This window comes from Porites lutea, chromosome 4 (assembly GCF_958299795.1).
Source record: "Porites lutea chromosome 4, jaPorLute2.1, whole genome shotgun sequence".
Taxonomy (NCBI): Eukaryota; Metazoa; Cnidaria; class Anthozoa; order Scleractinia; family Poritidae; genus Porites; species Porites lutea.
In genome coordinates, this window is record NC_133204.1 from 40,936,916 (window position 1) to 40,954,822 (window position 17,907).

The window sequence follows — 17,907 nt, forward strand, 5'->3', positions numbered from 1 at the left end:
CAGGTTCTTATGGTAAGCAGGTCTATATTAGAGCTAAGTTACCGGCCCTGGGCGTTCTCAGCAACTGTGTAGTTAAACAGTCTTTTTACGTTTGAAACTTTAAGGTTATGTTCACACTATACCTGATAGTTTGAGCGACGCCACGAAAGTCATAGCAGATAAGGCTTCTGTTCACACGCTACAGCGGTTGTGGTGGCGCGATTTCTCTGACGGAACGAAGCTGCTTAGACTTTCCAAAAAGTCCTTTATTTTTTTTTCCTGGTTGGTTATGCCAGACTTCGTCGCTCGCTCGATCACTACGGGACCTCATGCATTGAAGCTCGCTTCGCTCATTTTTAAGAACTGATGAGAGGTCGACTTTTAGCAAGTCTAGAGGCTGCTTCGCGCCGATCTCGAAAGTGGAGCGTCAGATATCTGAAAGGGTTTTTCTTGGTGCCAAGAAAAGCTATTCGGTTGAGCGTGAACATAGCCTAACCATGAAAAAGAATAAAACCAGGGATAAAAGTCGAATTTCGAATAAAAAGCCTTCCCTGCAGTCTCAGTTCTCACTTAAGGAAGTGGTAAGTTCTACCCACTTCCTCTCGTAATGGTCAATGTGGGGGCATTTGTGAACGGTTTGACTCCAGGCAAGAATAAGAAAAATACTAAGAGCTTTTTATAACTGAAACAAAAATAATAAATCAGGTAATAATAAGCTCTTTATTTGAGTGTCAAGGTATTTAGCACGAAAGTACTTAATGAGGAATTGCAAAGGGAGCACCTTAATTTCTCAGTTATTTTAAGACCCTGAGGATTGGTCCGGCCCCGGGAATCGTACCCGCGACCTCCCGCTCTGCGGTCAATCGCTCTGCCGACTGAGCTAATCCTGACGCGGTTAAAGTCAAACTGCCCTTACTTTTTGCCGCAGAAATTTGCTTTCATTTTCTTTTTTCTTGTCTCTTTTCAGACTGCCCGGTCAAGTATACTCGAGTTGGCTGCTTCGACGACTCCATGGTACAACCCCGCCCGTTGTCTCAACTACTGATGACTGATCGAGATCCAACCAGTCCTGTGTACAGTGGTATCCCTGTTCACTGGGGAATGTGGGATGTTTATTTCCCAAAACTGATTTGCAGATGTGCTGCGAAAGCCAAAGCTAAAGGATACAACGTCTTTGGAATTCAGCATTACGGTAGATAGCTTTTACGATAACTTCTTAGTGCTGATAATTGCAAAATTTTTGATCTGTTCTTGTAGATATCATTCCATCTATTTTCAAAACATCATCTTTTTAATCTGGAAAAGTTATGTCAATTTCACTAATAAAAGTTATTTTTGGAGGTTGTATTTAAATAGGGCCGAGTTGGTCAAAGCTGGGTTAAGATAACCCAGGGTGATATATCCCATAGCGATATTTGAATTCAGATATGAAAGCTTAGAAAGCATTTCAGTTTTAATTCTTTTTGTCTACAAGTTGATGATTGGAAGCTCTAAAAATGGCACAGAAAATTATCCGGGAAAATGCTTTTGAACACAAGAAAAAGAATCCTGGGTTAAACTTAACCCCGGGTTAAGCGCTAATCGGCCTTCGAACAACTGGGCCCAGAAGTCTAATTTCATGGACGTCCGCGCAGTTTAATCGATCGTTTGAAACGTCATCAAGTCCACGAGCGACTGCCTCAAGGCAAACAATGCAGAATATTGTAATGGCGACAGTCCACGGGAGCATAATGTTCCAATATTATCTATTACAGCACAGAATACAAATTTGCGGACCTCTTCGGAAGCCACCTTCCGATTAATTTCAAATGTTTAATTGGTCTAAAAATAACTTTGATGACACATTTCCCAAGGGCTAGACCGGTCGTTTTCCTCTCTCTCCATTTATTATCGCTTACTAAAGCTTAAGTTGAATCTTTTTCCTTACAGGGGAATGCTGGTCAGGTTGTGGAAGCGAAGACACCTATTCAAGGGATGGTAGCTCCAACAAATGTATCACCTATGATTTTAACAATTGTAACCCACAACATAAGGATTGCGTCGGAAAGAATCACACAAACTTTGTATATACTTTACATGGTAAGCAACAGCGAGTGAATGTATTTGCTGGATTATATACTGTTATTATAATAGGAGTTTCTTAGATTACCAAATAATAAGTATAAAACAGCAAACTGACCCTTACGACAGGAAGAATGAGAGAACAAAAATAAAGAAAGAATACTGAAATAAATGGTGAATTATGTAATTCACCACGTACATGTTATATTTTTCTCACTCTTCCTGCCTTAAGGATCAGTTTGCTGTTTTAATTTGCAATTTGGTAATAAAGATTTCACTTATTCAGGTCTACAAAAAATCCAGCTCACCTTATTGGTTTGTTGCTGTGGTTCTGAGTGACAAGTGTTTCTTAAGTTTGACGATACAATACATGACTTATTTCAAAATTTGCTTTCTACGATTTCAGGTCTTCATCCAGAGCACGCAACCGAACTTAATTCTTTGACCTGTAAGTAGTTCGTTTTATTAATTAATTAGATTCTGGATCGGTTGGTCTTATCCTAACAGTCGAGACAGGGAAACTGTCCTAAAACAAATAACCGCTTTATCCCTTCACTGATTTTAGGCTGCGTCTAGGACATTTCAATGTAGGTTTTAACCCCGGTGGTGAGGAACTTGTAAGTCCGACCGCATTATCAGTCCGGTTACTTTAACCGTCCGATTTTAAAAAATGCTAAAAGCGATTTCGTCAGTTTATTTGTAAGACTCAGGAATAGACAGCGTGGGCGGCGTGAAGAGAAACTGAATAATTTTTAACAGACTTGTTTACACTCTTTCAATCAATCCAGACAGTTAACCCAGGGTACCCGTATTTATAGTGTTTATTTTAAAAGGGAACAAATGTAATTTACATTAATTGATTATTTAAACACATTCTGGTCTTCTCTACTGGTACTTATAAAGAAGTACCAGAGTAGTTTGAGAGATTTATTATATTAGTTTTGGAGAGTGAAAATAAATAAAATGTTTTAATCGCTTTGCAACCAGGAATTGTTTGATGGATCGGAGTGTAAATTAATATACTTTTTTACTTATCAGGTCAACACTTCTTAGTTTCCATACGAACTGGCGCATGCGGAGAGTCAACATCTACAGAACATGCGCACTCGATATTAACAAAAGTAAGGAATCTGCTTATTAAAAACAACGACAGCACGCAATACTGATCAAAGAAATAATTATAACAATTAATGTGGTTGTCATAATAATATGATAGTGATGATTATATGATGGAGATAACGATGATGATGATGATGATGATAATGATATTTATATTTAGTTAAGCAATAGACCACACTTTCTATGGGTTTACCGGCGTGATAACCCACGCGGGATGTTGGGAGAACACGAGAAAAGCTTGTAAATCACGAGCCGAAGGCGAGTGATTTACAAGCTTTTCGAGTGTTCTCCCAACATCCCAAGTGGGTTATCACGCCGGTAGACCCATAGAAAGTGTGGTCTATTGCGTTTATAAAATAACTTTTGGTAGAATGGAGTCTTTTAGGTAAAAAATATGGTTCTAGTACCGTGATCAAGTCACGGCTTCTCTCTAAAGTCATCGTAAGCCAATCATGACTCACGATTTAACAGCGTTGAACTTTCTCAAAACTCAGTTCAGTCAAACGACAAACAGCAGCACTTCAAAACACGAGTTTTTGCACTCATTACACGATAACTTATGAAAGCTGTTTTACAGGAAAAGCCAACACATATTCATGCGAACGTACAATGAAAGAATACGTTCATGGTTTGTTTACTACAGAAGTAGAAATTAATTGAACATCAGACTGTACGCAGCCGTATTTTGTTGAGTCGATCCGTAAGAATTTCGTTATTACAGACGGAACTGACAGCTATCGTAATGGAGGACTTCATTCACTTTTTACAAAGTAAAAAGTAGTCAGTGGTTTAAGATCTGTTTTCTGGACTTTATTATGATCAAGAAATGCTGCGGTAACGACGTGGCTGCATTTGCGAAGTTGTCGCATGTAACTTTGTATGCACGTACAGCGACCGATGGAAATATGTCAGTGGTGGAGAAAGGTTTCTTTGCCGTAGCCACATATTGACGTTAATATTTGTCGATTCGTGAAGTCAGGTGGTTCATGAGGTAGGTTATGGCATCGATTTCACCGCATAATTTGTGCAAATGTTGGAAAAAACCAGCCCGAAACTCTGACTTCTTTCATCATCATTGGCAGCTTGTTTACAACCTACAGCGGCTTATTTTGTACCATATCTTGATCAGGGATGTCTTTTTTGAACAAGTTCTTTCATTAAGGAATTTAATTTTGACATAAAATAAATCAAGATGCTAAAACTATCCGTTTTGTTGCTGGTTGGCAAATGGTTAAGTTCTCCTAGAGAATTTCTACACCAGAAATTCACACAGTTGTTGTCTTTCTCTGCGATTTGGCATCGTCGTGAAATGTAAACTGTTTTCCAGCTTTGTACTTTATAACTTCTAAAGCTATGGCAGTAGCGAATTGTGACGCTCAGTAATAAAATGTGGAAACCAACGCTTTTAATATTAAGAAGGGCTGGGTAAGTAACTTGTTCTGTTTTTAGCCTTTCTAAAGTCGTTGTTTGCAGATCGATAGCCGGTTTTGTTTATGGCTCGTGGTCTGGATGCCTTTTTCTATGGGTTTACCGGTATAATAAACCATAGGTTTTTGACCAATCAGATCACGCGTACTATCTCAGTTATTTTATAACATATACTAAAACAGTGGATAGTGTTTTTTTGGCGCGCTCTGATTGGCTACTCAAAGTCGGGATATCCAGTGCTATTCACTGATTCATCTTTAGCTCCTCCGAACGGGCGACGCCAAACTCGCGTAAGTTACGAGCAAAATGGTTTCCCGGTTTATTCGTTTCTTGCCTTAACAAACAAAGTAATTTCACAAATAATAAAGTAAGCTGTTCCCGAAATACACGAAGAAGGTGACGAAAGTCGGTTTAGAAGCTTTAACAGGTAAAGCTTTGTCTGTTTGACTTGAATTTATCGATGAAACCGGTGAAAACGTCTTTTGTTTCCAAATGCAAATTAAGACTTGCGTTACGGTACTTTATTTGGCTGACATGTTCATAAATAAGCCTAAAACTAAATTCAATACTTTTTTTACAGAATTAATTCAAATACAAAAATAATTCATAACTCCTTTTGAAGAAATTTCCCCACAATAGCTAAACACATGCCTTCAAAAGTTTTATTTGTTGGCAAGAAAACGCGACGGTCGTTCGGTCATTGACGCGACAAAATCGTAATCGTTGGCAGCAGTAAATGAGTTAAAAGCCATCATTTTTTTGTGCTCATTTATTTCACTGTTTTAGTATATATAACAATTATTCACCGAAGTGGAGGTGGCTGGATATTTACTGAGGCCGCGAAGCGGCGAGTTAAATATCCACACCACTAGCCGCCGACACTGAGAAGGCACACCGGGTAGGCATTTTGCTCGCAACTTACTCCAGTTTGGCGTCGCTCGTTCGGAGGAACTGTGGGGTGAATCAGTGAATAGCACAGGACATTCACTGATTGAGTAGCCAATCAGAGCGCGCGAAAAACACTATCTAGTATATACTAAACTAAAATAACTATTCACCTCAGTGCCCGTGGCTAGTCGGGTATTTCTATTACCATATTCACTGAAAACTCTTCTTGAAGAACGGCTCTCCTGCAGGAGCCAAACAGATACGGCTAACAGTCGAGTTTACGGGTAAACTTCTTCAATTCGCATAAGAAGATCACGAAAGCAGCGCGATAGATTCAGGCCTCCGATTGGGCACAAATTAATTTAACTTTTGTGCCCAATCACAGACAAGCATTCGAATGAGTCGTGGAACTGGTCTGTTAAGAGTGGCATCCCAGGGGCTCTTTCTCCCGTACTTGAAAACTTTCGCCGCCGTTTTTTCCTGACCTAACTGACCGCCCCTGAGTCTGCGATGGTGGGAGACATCCTGAGCCAAATTACTAAAAGTTTTACTAAATACTTATTTCTTTTGTCATCAGGTGCAGGACATTTATAAGGGATATTCTTGCCTTAAGTGTTTGAAGATTGTAAGCGAAAGGTATATGTCGCCTCTAGTTTATAGCTTAAGGTAGATTTTAATTTTTATTTTGTTCAAAAAAACTCAGCAACTTTTGAACAAGGCTTAGCATCGTTTAGCATAGCAGGCGCGGATCTAGGACTGAAATACTGACTGATTTCCTAAACGAGCGCCGAAGACGCAAGGTTCTAGGGGAGGTCCGGGGGGCATGCACCATGGGGAATGTTTTTGGGATTCTAAATCCCTTGAGTTACCTTTCCTGGGTTTCTGAGTCATTCAGACTTGAAATTGGCCAGATTTTAACCTGGAAAGCGGTTATTTATGAAAAATCTTTAGTTAGCGATTTTCGTAAAACGGTGGAAACCGGTGTGGATCCGCGCCTGCATGGAGATGTACTAAGCACCGTATCCTTGACATAATTCACGAGAAATATTGAAGATATTTTGATTCCGTTAAAGGTTACGTGTCCGCTTATGTTGGTAGATGAATCGGTGGGCGGAAGAGGTAGAGAGAAGAAAAGAAGAAAAGACTGCTCGTGTCTCCTTCCCTCCGCCCTCGACGGCCATGAAATGACGCCTATTATGTAGGCATATGGAATCCAAAAACAACAAACCTTTATTTGCATGACTATAAGTAATTACAGTATTGCAAAAGGGTAGGGACTAAAAGATCCTTATAGAATCCAGAATGTTCACGAATGGATAAGGATTAACACAGTCAGTTGGTTCGCAGCCTTGTGTGTGGGAGGTTCCGAGTTCGATGTTCTAGTGTGACTTCAAATCCTTGTTTTAAGTTTCTTCCTTTCTGTGCAGCCTTAAACAGAAGAGAGCTTGATCGAAGGAGGGGTAAAATGAGCATGCGCACACCACCGGCGTCAATGTGTGTCAGTCTAAAGAGAACTTTTACGAGTAACTTAAAATTTGAACGATTTGGAACTAAAAATAGCTTACCTCGCTCCAGCTCTTTGTTTATGTCGATGTTTATTGTTTTCAGCTCTTCGGCAGTTTTTATCGCCTTAAAATTCACTTGCCAAGGACAACATTTAAAGAAACTTGTCTCCAGACTTGGAGCCAGTAGAATAATCAAAGCAGGTTTGAGCATTTAGTTTTAAGCGATACTGAGGGTAAACTCACTATTTTCACATAGACCATAATGCACCTTCTTTACCCCTCAAAATTTTGCATAATCATTGTTTCCAATTTTTCCAATCGTCCTCACACTTATCACTGACATGGTCGACGTTATGGACTGCTTCTTATACAAGAGTTTCCCCTTCAAATTATTCAGGAGAAATGTACGTTAATAAAACTGCTTAAATTTCTGGGATCTTATCCAGATATAGTTATGGATAACTGTGTTTGAATGGTTGGATGCATTCTGCCTTTTGGCTTGCCAATTTGCGGATTAGCATTTGGTAAGTTATTGTTCAAAATCTATTTCTATCGTTGCTTTTCTATAAAAGGAACATGACCATACTCACAGAACTTTCTCCAAAGCAGAGTCGGGAATGACTTAGATTTTGTCGCTCGCAGTCTCGATATATTTTTTAGGCCAACTACTTTAACAAGGGAGTTATTATTTTTCTTGTTCTAGAATGTTCCACGCCACCTTGTCCAGTTTTCACACATCACTGCTCCTACCCATGTGGTACGTCCACGTGTTCCATTTCGCCATCTCTACCGTATCCATCAATATGTCCGGTACCACTCCACTATCCCGAGCTGACGTGGCCCGCTTCACAGTGTTCGCCGTCATGTCCTTCAGTTTGTGCACCTGAATGCACTCCTTTCTGCTGCCGCACCATGATTAATCGCCCAAAGAAGTCCAAGCAGTTCGCAGGTCAACTTCCTTCACAGCAACCTAAAAATTTAGAAACCGATGAACTCACTGAAGACAATGTGCTTTAGAAGGAACAACAGCTAAAAGCTTGTTTTTCAATCTTTCCTTTGATTTTTCTGACTCCTACTTGTTCAAAGAAAAATCGGGATTAAAAATTGACTTTACATAGCTGATTTGAAGTCTTCTTAATATTTTTGATTCAGTAAGAAACAATGAGTCAGTTTATTAAACGGAGCTTAGCCAGTGTTTAACAAAACCGCGTTCTTTTCCATTTTCAGTTCGCCCATTGCTTTTATCTTAACACGATTTATCGTGAAAAGGTTCATGAGAGCATAAGGCGTAGCTTGGAAAAAGCACTTTAACTTAAAATTTCTTAAAATTACCCACTAAGAAAGATATCTGGAGGTGCAAAGATTTGCTAAACCGCGGCCTAAGGTAGACTTCATTAAATAATCAACCCAATACGTTTATCACTTATTAACAAGTAAACTGTGCAGTTAGATTGAATAAACTGATAACCGTACCAGGTTTAACCAAGGACGTACCCAATATAGTCGGCCTTCAGGATATAGGAAAAATGATTACCGTGGAGTTGAGGACTAAAAAAATAGTTATTTAAACGGAGTTTATCCAGTGTTTTTTTTTTTTGACAAAACCGCATTCTAAGCCATTTTTAGTTTGCCGAACGCTTTGACTCATGTAAACGCCATTTTTTGTGAACAGTGTCATGAAAGTATATGGCGTATACTTGAAAAGCATTTTTCTTCTTAAAACAACCTACTTAGGAAGATAGCTGGAGGTCCAAAGATTTCCTAAACCACGGTCTTTCGTTTAAAAATTACCGACCCTTTAAGGGACAGGAGGATTTGGGCTAAACAAGGTGAAATTTAGTCCATGTGTTCATCTTCCAATCAAATTTGAGTGGTCCCCCCTCTGAATCCTTCCACTATTTATCGCCCCCAGGCGATAATAATGACCGGTCCCTTAGATTCTAAGATGAGGACGAGATCTTCTCAATATTAAGTAGTGCCCATGAGTGAAGCAGTCATCCAACTGCGGGTTTTAGCAAGAACGTCGTAGTGGCGGAAACAAATAAGTTACAAAACAGACAAGAACGCTCTTATTAGCGTCGAGTCTCGCTTGCTTGGAGATAATTTTTTTTTCTCAGCTGGTGCTGTTATGCTACTTTTTCGTTTGGAATACCAAACAAGTGTTATATGTCATAATGTAATCAAAACTTAAAAGGCCGCACATCTTAACTTCACAAAGGTGTGAAGCCTTTTAAGAGCGGCGGTCAGGAAATATCGACTATCGAGTGGCAAGAGTTGAAAAATCGATTTCCTTCATTTTTTTTGTCCATAAATAGCTTTTAGGTAGATAAGTAATCTGATGTACGTTGTTCTCGCAAAAAGCCTTTTATTTTCGAGAAAAGTAAGAATATCAGTTTTCGTGGTCGGAGTCTCAAAATGGCCGCATTTTCAACCCGAAATTTGCTAACATCAACTCTCCTCGCGTTCGCAAATAAAACCGCAAGGAGAAATTTGAACACTTTCCATCTATAGAACAACTCTTCTTCTTTCACTAGAAGATACTTTCAAAGCAATATCAAGACTCATTGAACTAACATAATTCAGAACAGGTTTCAGGTTTTTACGGTGACGAAAACTTTAATTTAGTAGTTGTTTTCTGCGGCATTTTTGTTCATGTGGTATAGCTCCAAATTTTCCAGGTCCTAGTTTATTCACACATTTAGACATTCGCCTAAAGCATACCTGAGAATGGGCTTGGGTTCCTTTAGGCAGCCTCCAAAAGAACGCATCGAAGTCCGGTAAAAATAGTGAAGCGTGACCAAAATAACTTATTTAACGACTCCAAGTTTCCTCGATCGTAAAGTAACAAAACGAAGTATCTTCCTGTTCCGTCATCCTTAGCGAATCACCATTGTTAAAGTCCATATTTTTCGATAAAAAGTGAGTACCAGAAAAAGTGCGTTTGACTTTTCCTTCTTCAAAATACTGTCGGGATCGAAAATTATGTTACTCTTTCAAGAGCTTGCGTTGCGTTACTACCATGATTCGGTGACTGTCATTTTAAGCTCCGTCGTTATGTCACGTGCAGTCACGGAACAGATTGTCACGCAGACTCGCCGTCTGGTAGAGTTCAGTGTTTCAAAATGGCTAAAATTAACCCAGTTTCACCTTTTTATCCCACTCTTTGATTGGAAAAAGAAATTTTGCAATGGGAAAACCTACAAGAAGTACAAAAAAAGAGCCTTTAGGCTGTAAATATCTACTTTTGTGCGTTTCGACATTGGAAGTGTTTAACACGATTATCGCCGGCCTACCATGAAAATTCCTGAACTTCGATGGTGTCTTACGGAGATTACATTCAATAACCCAAGCCAATTCCCAGGTATGTTTTAAATGAATGTCTAAATGTGTGATTTAAATAGCATTAAGAGAATTTGGAGTTATTCCACATGTTAAATATTGCCGTCGAAAATGAGTAACGAACTTAAGTTTTTGTTATCATGAAAACCTATCCCTTATTTTTGAATTATTTCAGTACGACGAACTTCGCTATTGCCCTGAAAGTATCTTTTAGTGGAACAAAAATAATTTTTCTGTTCATGGAAAGGGTCCAAATTTCTCCATGCGGCTTCGTTTGCGAACGCGAGGAAAGTTAATGTTAGCGAATTTCAGGTTAAAAATTAGGGCAGTCTGAGACTCCGACATCGAAAACCGATCTTCTAATTTTTCTCACAAATAAAAAGCTTTCGGTAGAAACAATCTACTTTAGGTTTCTTATCTACCTAAAAGCTATCTATGAACAAAAAATAAAAGAAATTGATTTTTCAACTCTTGTCACGAAATTAAAATTTTGGTCGATTTTTCCTGACCGTCGCTCTTAAAACCCATTGATATTGCTCCAGCGAGGAGAACTCTTTCAGGGATTTTACTCTTGAAAAGTTGAACGATGATTTTTATCAGAGTGTCACTGTGATAAAGGGTTTCATTTTCCAAGAAAATTTGAGTGTGAAGGGGTAAAATATACTCCCGGCCTTGAACTTAAAAGAAGCCGAAGCACTCCGCCAAGTATAATTAACTAACTTGAGAACACACTTGACCAATGAGGAATGGAAGCCAACTCAGTGAAAAACTATTCTGTTAAGCGTACAGATGAATATTTTCTTAAAATTAACTTGCTACATTTCGCGTTGCAGAAACTATATTCATCGAAGTTTGTTCTTTGCCGGAAACCAAGATGTAAAATGCACCATTCTAGGGATGTCGCTTGTTTCTTTGTGTTATTGCCAAGTACTCGTTGATAAGGAAGTACCTATAATCCTTCCTTGGTCGGTTAAACTCGTTGAAGTTAAAAGTAGCGACGAAATAAAAGAAAACTAGAAAAACCTCTTTTCCGTTGCAATAAGGCTTCATGGTTTTAGTGGCTAGCAATCGTATATGTGATAGGTGTGACTGATTTTTAATGTCGCGAAATATGACGTACTTTAACAGCATGTACTTCAAGTAAAATACTTAAGTTTGTCAAAAAGTGTGAAGCCATTAGTTTTCTACTGAGTTATTTCATTGAAAGTTTTAAGTGCACTTAGCTAGAATCAAGTGATTACTTTAAACTACCTTAACTTCCAGTGTAAAGCTTACATATCTCACTGTCGCATATATAAGCAGGTTCTTTTTCTGGGGAGGGGTACTTCCTTATAAGAGGGTAATGGGGATGTGCCGCTGGATGGGGTCGTATTTTCATGACTGGATTGACTATAATAATGGGGTCACATTTTCAATAGAGTTACTAGAATGGGGTCAGCACATTTTCGGATTTTTTGGGGGAAGACAGTTCTTCATATTTACGGTTAGCAAATGTACCAGAATGTTTGTACTGCAGGTGAAAAGTATAAAAGTGTTCTTCATTCAATCTAAAAAATGGGCCAATTCATAAAAATAGAGAGTGACTAAGTTAGGATCGCGAAAATTACATATTTGCCCAAAAGTGACTAAGATGGTGTTTATAATTGGCCACAGAATACACTATAATGGGGTATGGGCTCTGAGAGGCCAGCGGCACATACCCAGCAAAAATTTACCCAAGTACCCCCCCCCCCGGGGGTTCTCAGCTCAGTTTTACGTTTTCTAATTCAGGTATTAAATTAAATTAATCTTGATTGACTGTCCTCTTACTGGGGAACATACTCAAGGAGAGAAAGCTGTCAAGGCACAATAAAGCGACATTGACGTATTTTATGCTTCAAATTATTTGTTGATGGATGAAAAGACACTTTACTTTGTTTGATTAGAAATGTTGGTCATGATGTGAGAGTAATGGACGTTTTACATTGAGGTCAGAGCTTTATTAGATATTTCACTGTATGGTGAATTATATATGCGATAACCAAAACATCGTTTATTTGACAATGATGGATAAACCACGGAGTAAACATTTAGCATATATCGATCAAAAGGAAATCGTTTAAAGCCGCAACACGTAAGTTGTTTGTTTGGGTCAAATTAATCACAAATAAATGTATCTTACGCGTATGCTTGAAAGCCTCATTTAACACGTGGAGAGTACATTACAGTGAAAAACCAATGTGTTTAAAGAAAACCGAGGGATAGACTATGGTAGACTAAACTTTGTTTGAGAGAAAAGACAACTCCATTACATTCAGTTTAATAAAGCAATAAAACAGGCAGTAGTGTACTAAGTTTCCTTTCGGCATGAGCTTTCTTCTATTTATCAGATTGAAAAAGGGAGTTAATGTGACATCCTATTAGATGTACCGGAACATGGCTGCCTCTCTTTCGCAAGAGCACTCATATATAACTTTTCTTTTGAAGAAAGAGGTCATATATCTCTTATACCCGATCTTTAAAAAAAAGCAAAATCAGCTTTGTAATATAGTTTCGTACCCTTAAAATTGTTCATAAGGGTTAAAGAAACGCCTTAAACAATAAATTTGTCTTCACGGCGTTATCAATTTGCCAGCGAACTCATCTTTAATACAGAAAAGACAAATGTTTTGGGAATATTAAATTAAAAAAGGGAAGGACTTGAGATTAGTTCAAAAACAAGGCCACGAATTTATCTTTTTAATTTACTACAAGCTGAAAAATATCGTTTTTAAGATCGACTCATGGCTCCAGCTTGCACACATTTGGAGCAACTCGAAGCGGCAGCTTTTGGAAGAAGTGGATATAAAGGATACACGCACGATAACAGGTCGCCTTTGTTTTTGAGATTCTGTTAAAAGCCCTCAGAGGGCTGACTGACTACGTAGGATGCCGCAGTGTAGCATTGCTGGAAATATTTAAAACCATTTTATATCGAGATAATTTTAATTTTGTCCGTGGGAGTCATCCTCCTTGCGCTCATTTTTTGCCAATTTTCCGCCATCGGAAGCAGCAGGATTCACTCTTTGCGTGAACCGTTTCACCTTGCTATAAAATAAACAGGCAGGTATATCAATTGGCAGAAAACAGTATCTCACACAAGAACAGAATCGTTAAAAGGATACTAGATAACCTCTCACGAGAGCTAAGGTAGGTAATTTAGAAAAAAACTGTCGCTTAATTTGTTACTATCGGGAAAATAATATACTATCCAGTATCCATTCCAGTTTTTAGGTCTCTTTCCATTTTAAAAATCTTAACAATGGAACTGCGAATGTTCTAAACGTCCAAAGAGCAGTTAGAGTGACTATAAGATTTATCATTCTCAAAATGTAGTTGATATCTGTGTTTACATTTCCTATTTTCCCGACGGTAAAAGCCTTAATTTTTTCAATGGTTACATGGTGTCAGATTTCATTCAAACCATGCAGCTACTACCTCAGTAAAATAGAACGATTTTATCCTTGGATTTATTGGTTCATCTTCCTCTCACCCAGAAATTGTCTTTCTCGTAGACCAATAATGCTAGGAAACCGGTTGACCCTTCAATTCCTATGTGCACTTCTGCTCATCCTCGCTACATTTGTTAGCGACAGCGATGGTATATGGACTACTCGATTTGGCCGAAGTATCGTCAAAAAAAGAACTTTCCCCTATAGAGATATAGCTACTCTGATGGCGAGAGAACAACTCAGATCCTACAATGAATGGGAAAGACCCGCACTGAATGCGAGAAACATGGAATCAGAAAGGTACGTACTCCTTAGCACTCCTGAAAAATCTCGTTGGGTTTGTTTAAGCCACAAGCAAATAAATTCTGTTTAAAATTTTCTTTAGCTAAGGCAGGTAGGAAAGAAATTGACTGAAACTGGCCGGGGGTTTTGAAGTTGACTACGGGATAAAAAAAAGAAAAAAAAGATCATGAAAAGTCACCTCGTTTTTTCTATCACATTGGAGTGCTGAAAAATAATATGTCTTTCCTTTGTTGCTCAGGGGACATGTGCATCAGCGACGGTCGCGTAGTTTACAAAAAATTGGGGGAAATTTTCTTAATACTGGCCCTCAGGCTTTGCTATAGTCATAACTGACCGGGCGTTTATGCCTCAGTTCTTTCGCTTGAAAGTGAACCATTTGCTGTGAAGATTCAGAATTCCGTCAACCCATTTTAATCTTATGGGCAGCATGATTTAATAAAAGCATCCTTGCGAGTGTGTTTTGATCATGACAAATTCTTCTGTAGCTGAAGAATGTGTTTCCACAGTTAAATCAATTTTCCTGGAAAATACAGAAGTGTCTGGGAGCTCCTTGAGTACCGGCTGGGAGGTAATTACTTAAACTGCAGAATACTATGCAGACGGCTGATCACCAGATTCAATTAAGTCTCCTCGCTGAATTTTACTTCTGACTCTGAGTGCAGACTCGATCCATGAAAGTCATCTGTGAAAATCCGTGTCATATTGTTGGAAAACTTCTATGGACGAAGGCGAAAACCAAAAAAAAGGGTGACGTCACAAAAATCCAAGATTGTCAAATTATGGGATTGGTTAGCATATTCACAAAGAAAAAGCTGAAAAAAGCCCCTTGCCAAAAATGAGCCTGTTAGTGCAAATTGATGAGGAGATAAAAGCACCGGTTTGCTCTGATGACTCCTTACAAATAGCGCTAACCACCAGATAAATCACTATCCAGCGGATAAGTATCAGGGAAACCAATTGCGCTCTGTGTATCCGGTGGATAACGCTATCCACCTTTTGAGCAACTAGGGACAAGCCTATTTCAGAAGGATTTATCAGGCGTCATTGGAGCATAACGTTGCCAAGAGAGGATAAAGGAGACAGAGAAGGCATCCCCCATACACACCCTATTCCATAGGTAATTCGTCTCGAGTTATTTTTAGAATCGGGATAAAGTTACCTCGCACGCTGCGTGGATGTTTCGTGAAGGTTTCGCATGACTAAACGCCGTGCAAAACATGTCGGAAAAAAGGCAATGAAAGCTTAAAGAGATCGAGAGCATTTCTGAATATTGAAGCGAAATGGGTCGGCGCTCACCTGGGAAAAGGGAATCGCTGGACTCTTTGACAACCCGTGAAATCAGTTTAACTCGAAGTTGTCGTAACCTCAGTGCTTTAATAAAATGAGAAATTTCGCCGGTCGTTTGTACAATAAAGCAAGTAGGACACCAAGTGTTATTTTTGTTGAATAATAAAAGACTAATAAAAGAATAAATATCAAACCACAAATTGCTCTCTTTAAACTGTAAATTATAAATGATCCTCAGAGAATATTCAGTGTGTTAAGGATTTCCCTGCAGTACTGTTAGCTCTATACAAGAGAAGAAGGGTGATTCTTTTTTAATTTCCGTTTCGCTGACACAGCTTTAGTGGAAATCTCTCTTTAGTCGTTTTCGTCGACAAAACGAATAGCAATATCGCTCTCCGCGTCTTCCACCATTTTTTTCAGCGTCAATTCGCGAAGGACGCGTGGCTCTGAGCGTGGTTCATCCACGCGGGACAAATTCGCGCTATGTGATTGGCTGTTGTCTAATCCCCGTTGGGATCTGTGGTCTTAAAAATAACTCGAGACGAATTACCTATGGAATAGGGCGTGTATGGGGGATGCCTTCTCTGTCCCCTTTATCCTCTCTTGACGTTGCTTAATATGCAGTCGAAGCTCTCGTAAGCGACCACCTAAGAAATTTGTTTAATGAGTGTCTTAAAATCTGATATAGACACGTCTAAACTTTACATTCTTATTTTTAAGACCAAAATAACGCCATTAAAGGGTTGATTTAAATGAATATGACTGTGAGTGGTCGCTTACGAGAGCTTAACCCTTAAATCCTAATATCAAATTTCAAATTCTCATTTGTTATCCCTATACGTTTTCAATAGAAGTAGAGGGGAGAATTGGTTGAAGTGTCAACTAGATTCACCTTTTTGCGATCACCTCCTCAATTCTCCTGACCTCTGTATTTTATAAAGCAGTGATATTACAAGGAGAAATTTGATGCTGATCACTCGTAGGGCTTAAAGGGTTAAAAACAAAGAAGAAGGTTCAGTTGGGTAATCCCAAAATTGGTCGCGGTTGCTTAAGAGAACTAGTACGTTTACTTTTACTTTTCATTACAAAGTATAAGTCACAGTTCAAACGGGGTTTCACAAAGGCTGTCGTAACTAGAGCTGTATTTTTACGATAGTGGTCACGAGGAGAGCTTCGACTTTATCTCCTCACCAATTTACCTCAACAGGCTGATTTTTGGTAAGTGAACATCATTCATCTTGTTCTTTCCGGATTTACCAACCAATACCATAATTTCACAAATTTAGTTTTTGTGATGTCATCACTTCTTTTCTCTATTGTAAATCTGTCGATCAAACTTATGGAACCGTTTTTGGAAAAATAAAGTTAATTGTTCTTACATTTTTGTTTCTTATCTTTAGGTATGTCCCAATTGACGAGCCAAATAAAGGGGGCAAAGAAACAGATTTTGAATGAACTGAAACGTTGCGGCAGGATTGAAGTTAAAATGACCCAAGGATTAAAAAATTTAAAACCCAGATAGACTTAAAGAAAAAAAGTGGAATGCATTTCCCAGTGGGAAAACCTCCGTGTAATCCTCCAAATATTTTTTAACAACGCAGTTCTTTTAAGACACCACTTGTCCCTCTTTCAGTCTCTGTAACAGTGTTTCACTATCTTTTTAATCCGAGTCTTTGATATCAAAGAAAATCATATGAAAATATAAATATATATAAAACAACTGAATGTGTCCAACTGAGTTTAAAACCGCAACTATGCAATACGTAAAACGGGCATTTTGTAATGTTAGATTGAAATAAAAGAGATGTTCAACGACAGCTAACGCGGATACTTCAATTCCTGTGCCTCCAGCAAGCCAATATTAGAATAAGCTTTCCATGAATTTTCAGATTCAAATTGAGTAGTATGTCGTCAGTTCGGATGATTTTAAAATTCGTTTAAACTCTGTTTAATACCATAAACTGACGAGATACAACTCACTTTGACCCGGAAGATGGTGCCCCGCACAAATTTCAAGACGCTCACTGTCGATAACAGTCTTTTTCACAACTTCACCTTCTCGGATGATTATACTCATATTCCACTCAAGTTTGCCCCAGGTAAACATTTTAATAAATTTTAGATTTACTTTTGTGCAACGTTGGGTCTAGGTTGAGTTTTCAAGCCGCTTACCGTAGCTGATTTTCCAACGTTTTCGAAAGCATTTGGCGGGACGGCTTATGTCGGAGAGTAAGTGAGTAATAGGCATGTTAAGTGACGTCACAGTTTCAAGTCATTTACTATTTTTACCTTAAGTTGCACTTTAACGCATTAATGAATGATTTTCCAGTAATCGGAGATGCGCACAGGATTATGGTATCGTCGGGGGGCAAACATTGCAAGTCGCTACAAAGAAATGTATAACGTGGAGTAGTTGTTTTTCCGTGAAAAAAATTGTCTTTAGACAAAGAATGCCGCGTTTTGCCGTGATTTTATGAGAAGTGTAAGTGACTACTGTTGGTGCGTTGAAATTTTAAGCTTTTTTGTGG

The 17,907-nt window shown here is 38.6% G+C and overlaps 1 long non-coding RNA gene across 1 annotated transcript; it reads left to right on the forward strand.

Annotated features, from left to right (window-relative positions):
* Positions 1–13,367: 13,367 nt before the first annotated feature.
* Positions 13,368–17,104, forward strand: LOC140933603 (uncharacterized). Its single transcript, XR_012165070.1, has 3 exons — positions 13,368–13,487; positions 13,853–14,089; positions 16,780–17,104. It is a non-coding gene; the product is annotated as an uncharacterized lncRNA (long non-coding RNA).
* The last annotated feature ends 803 nt before the right edge of the window (positions 17,105–17,907 follow it).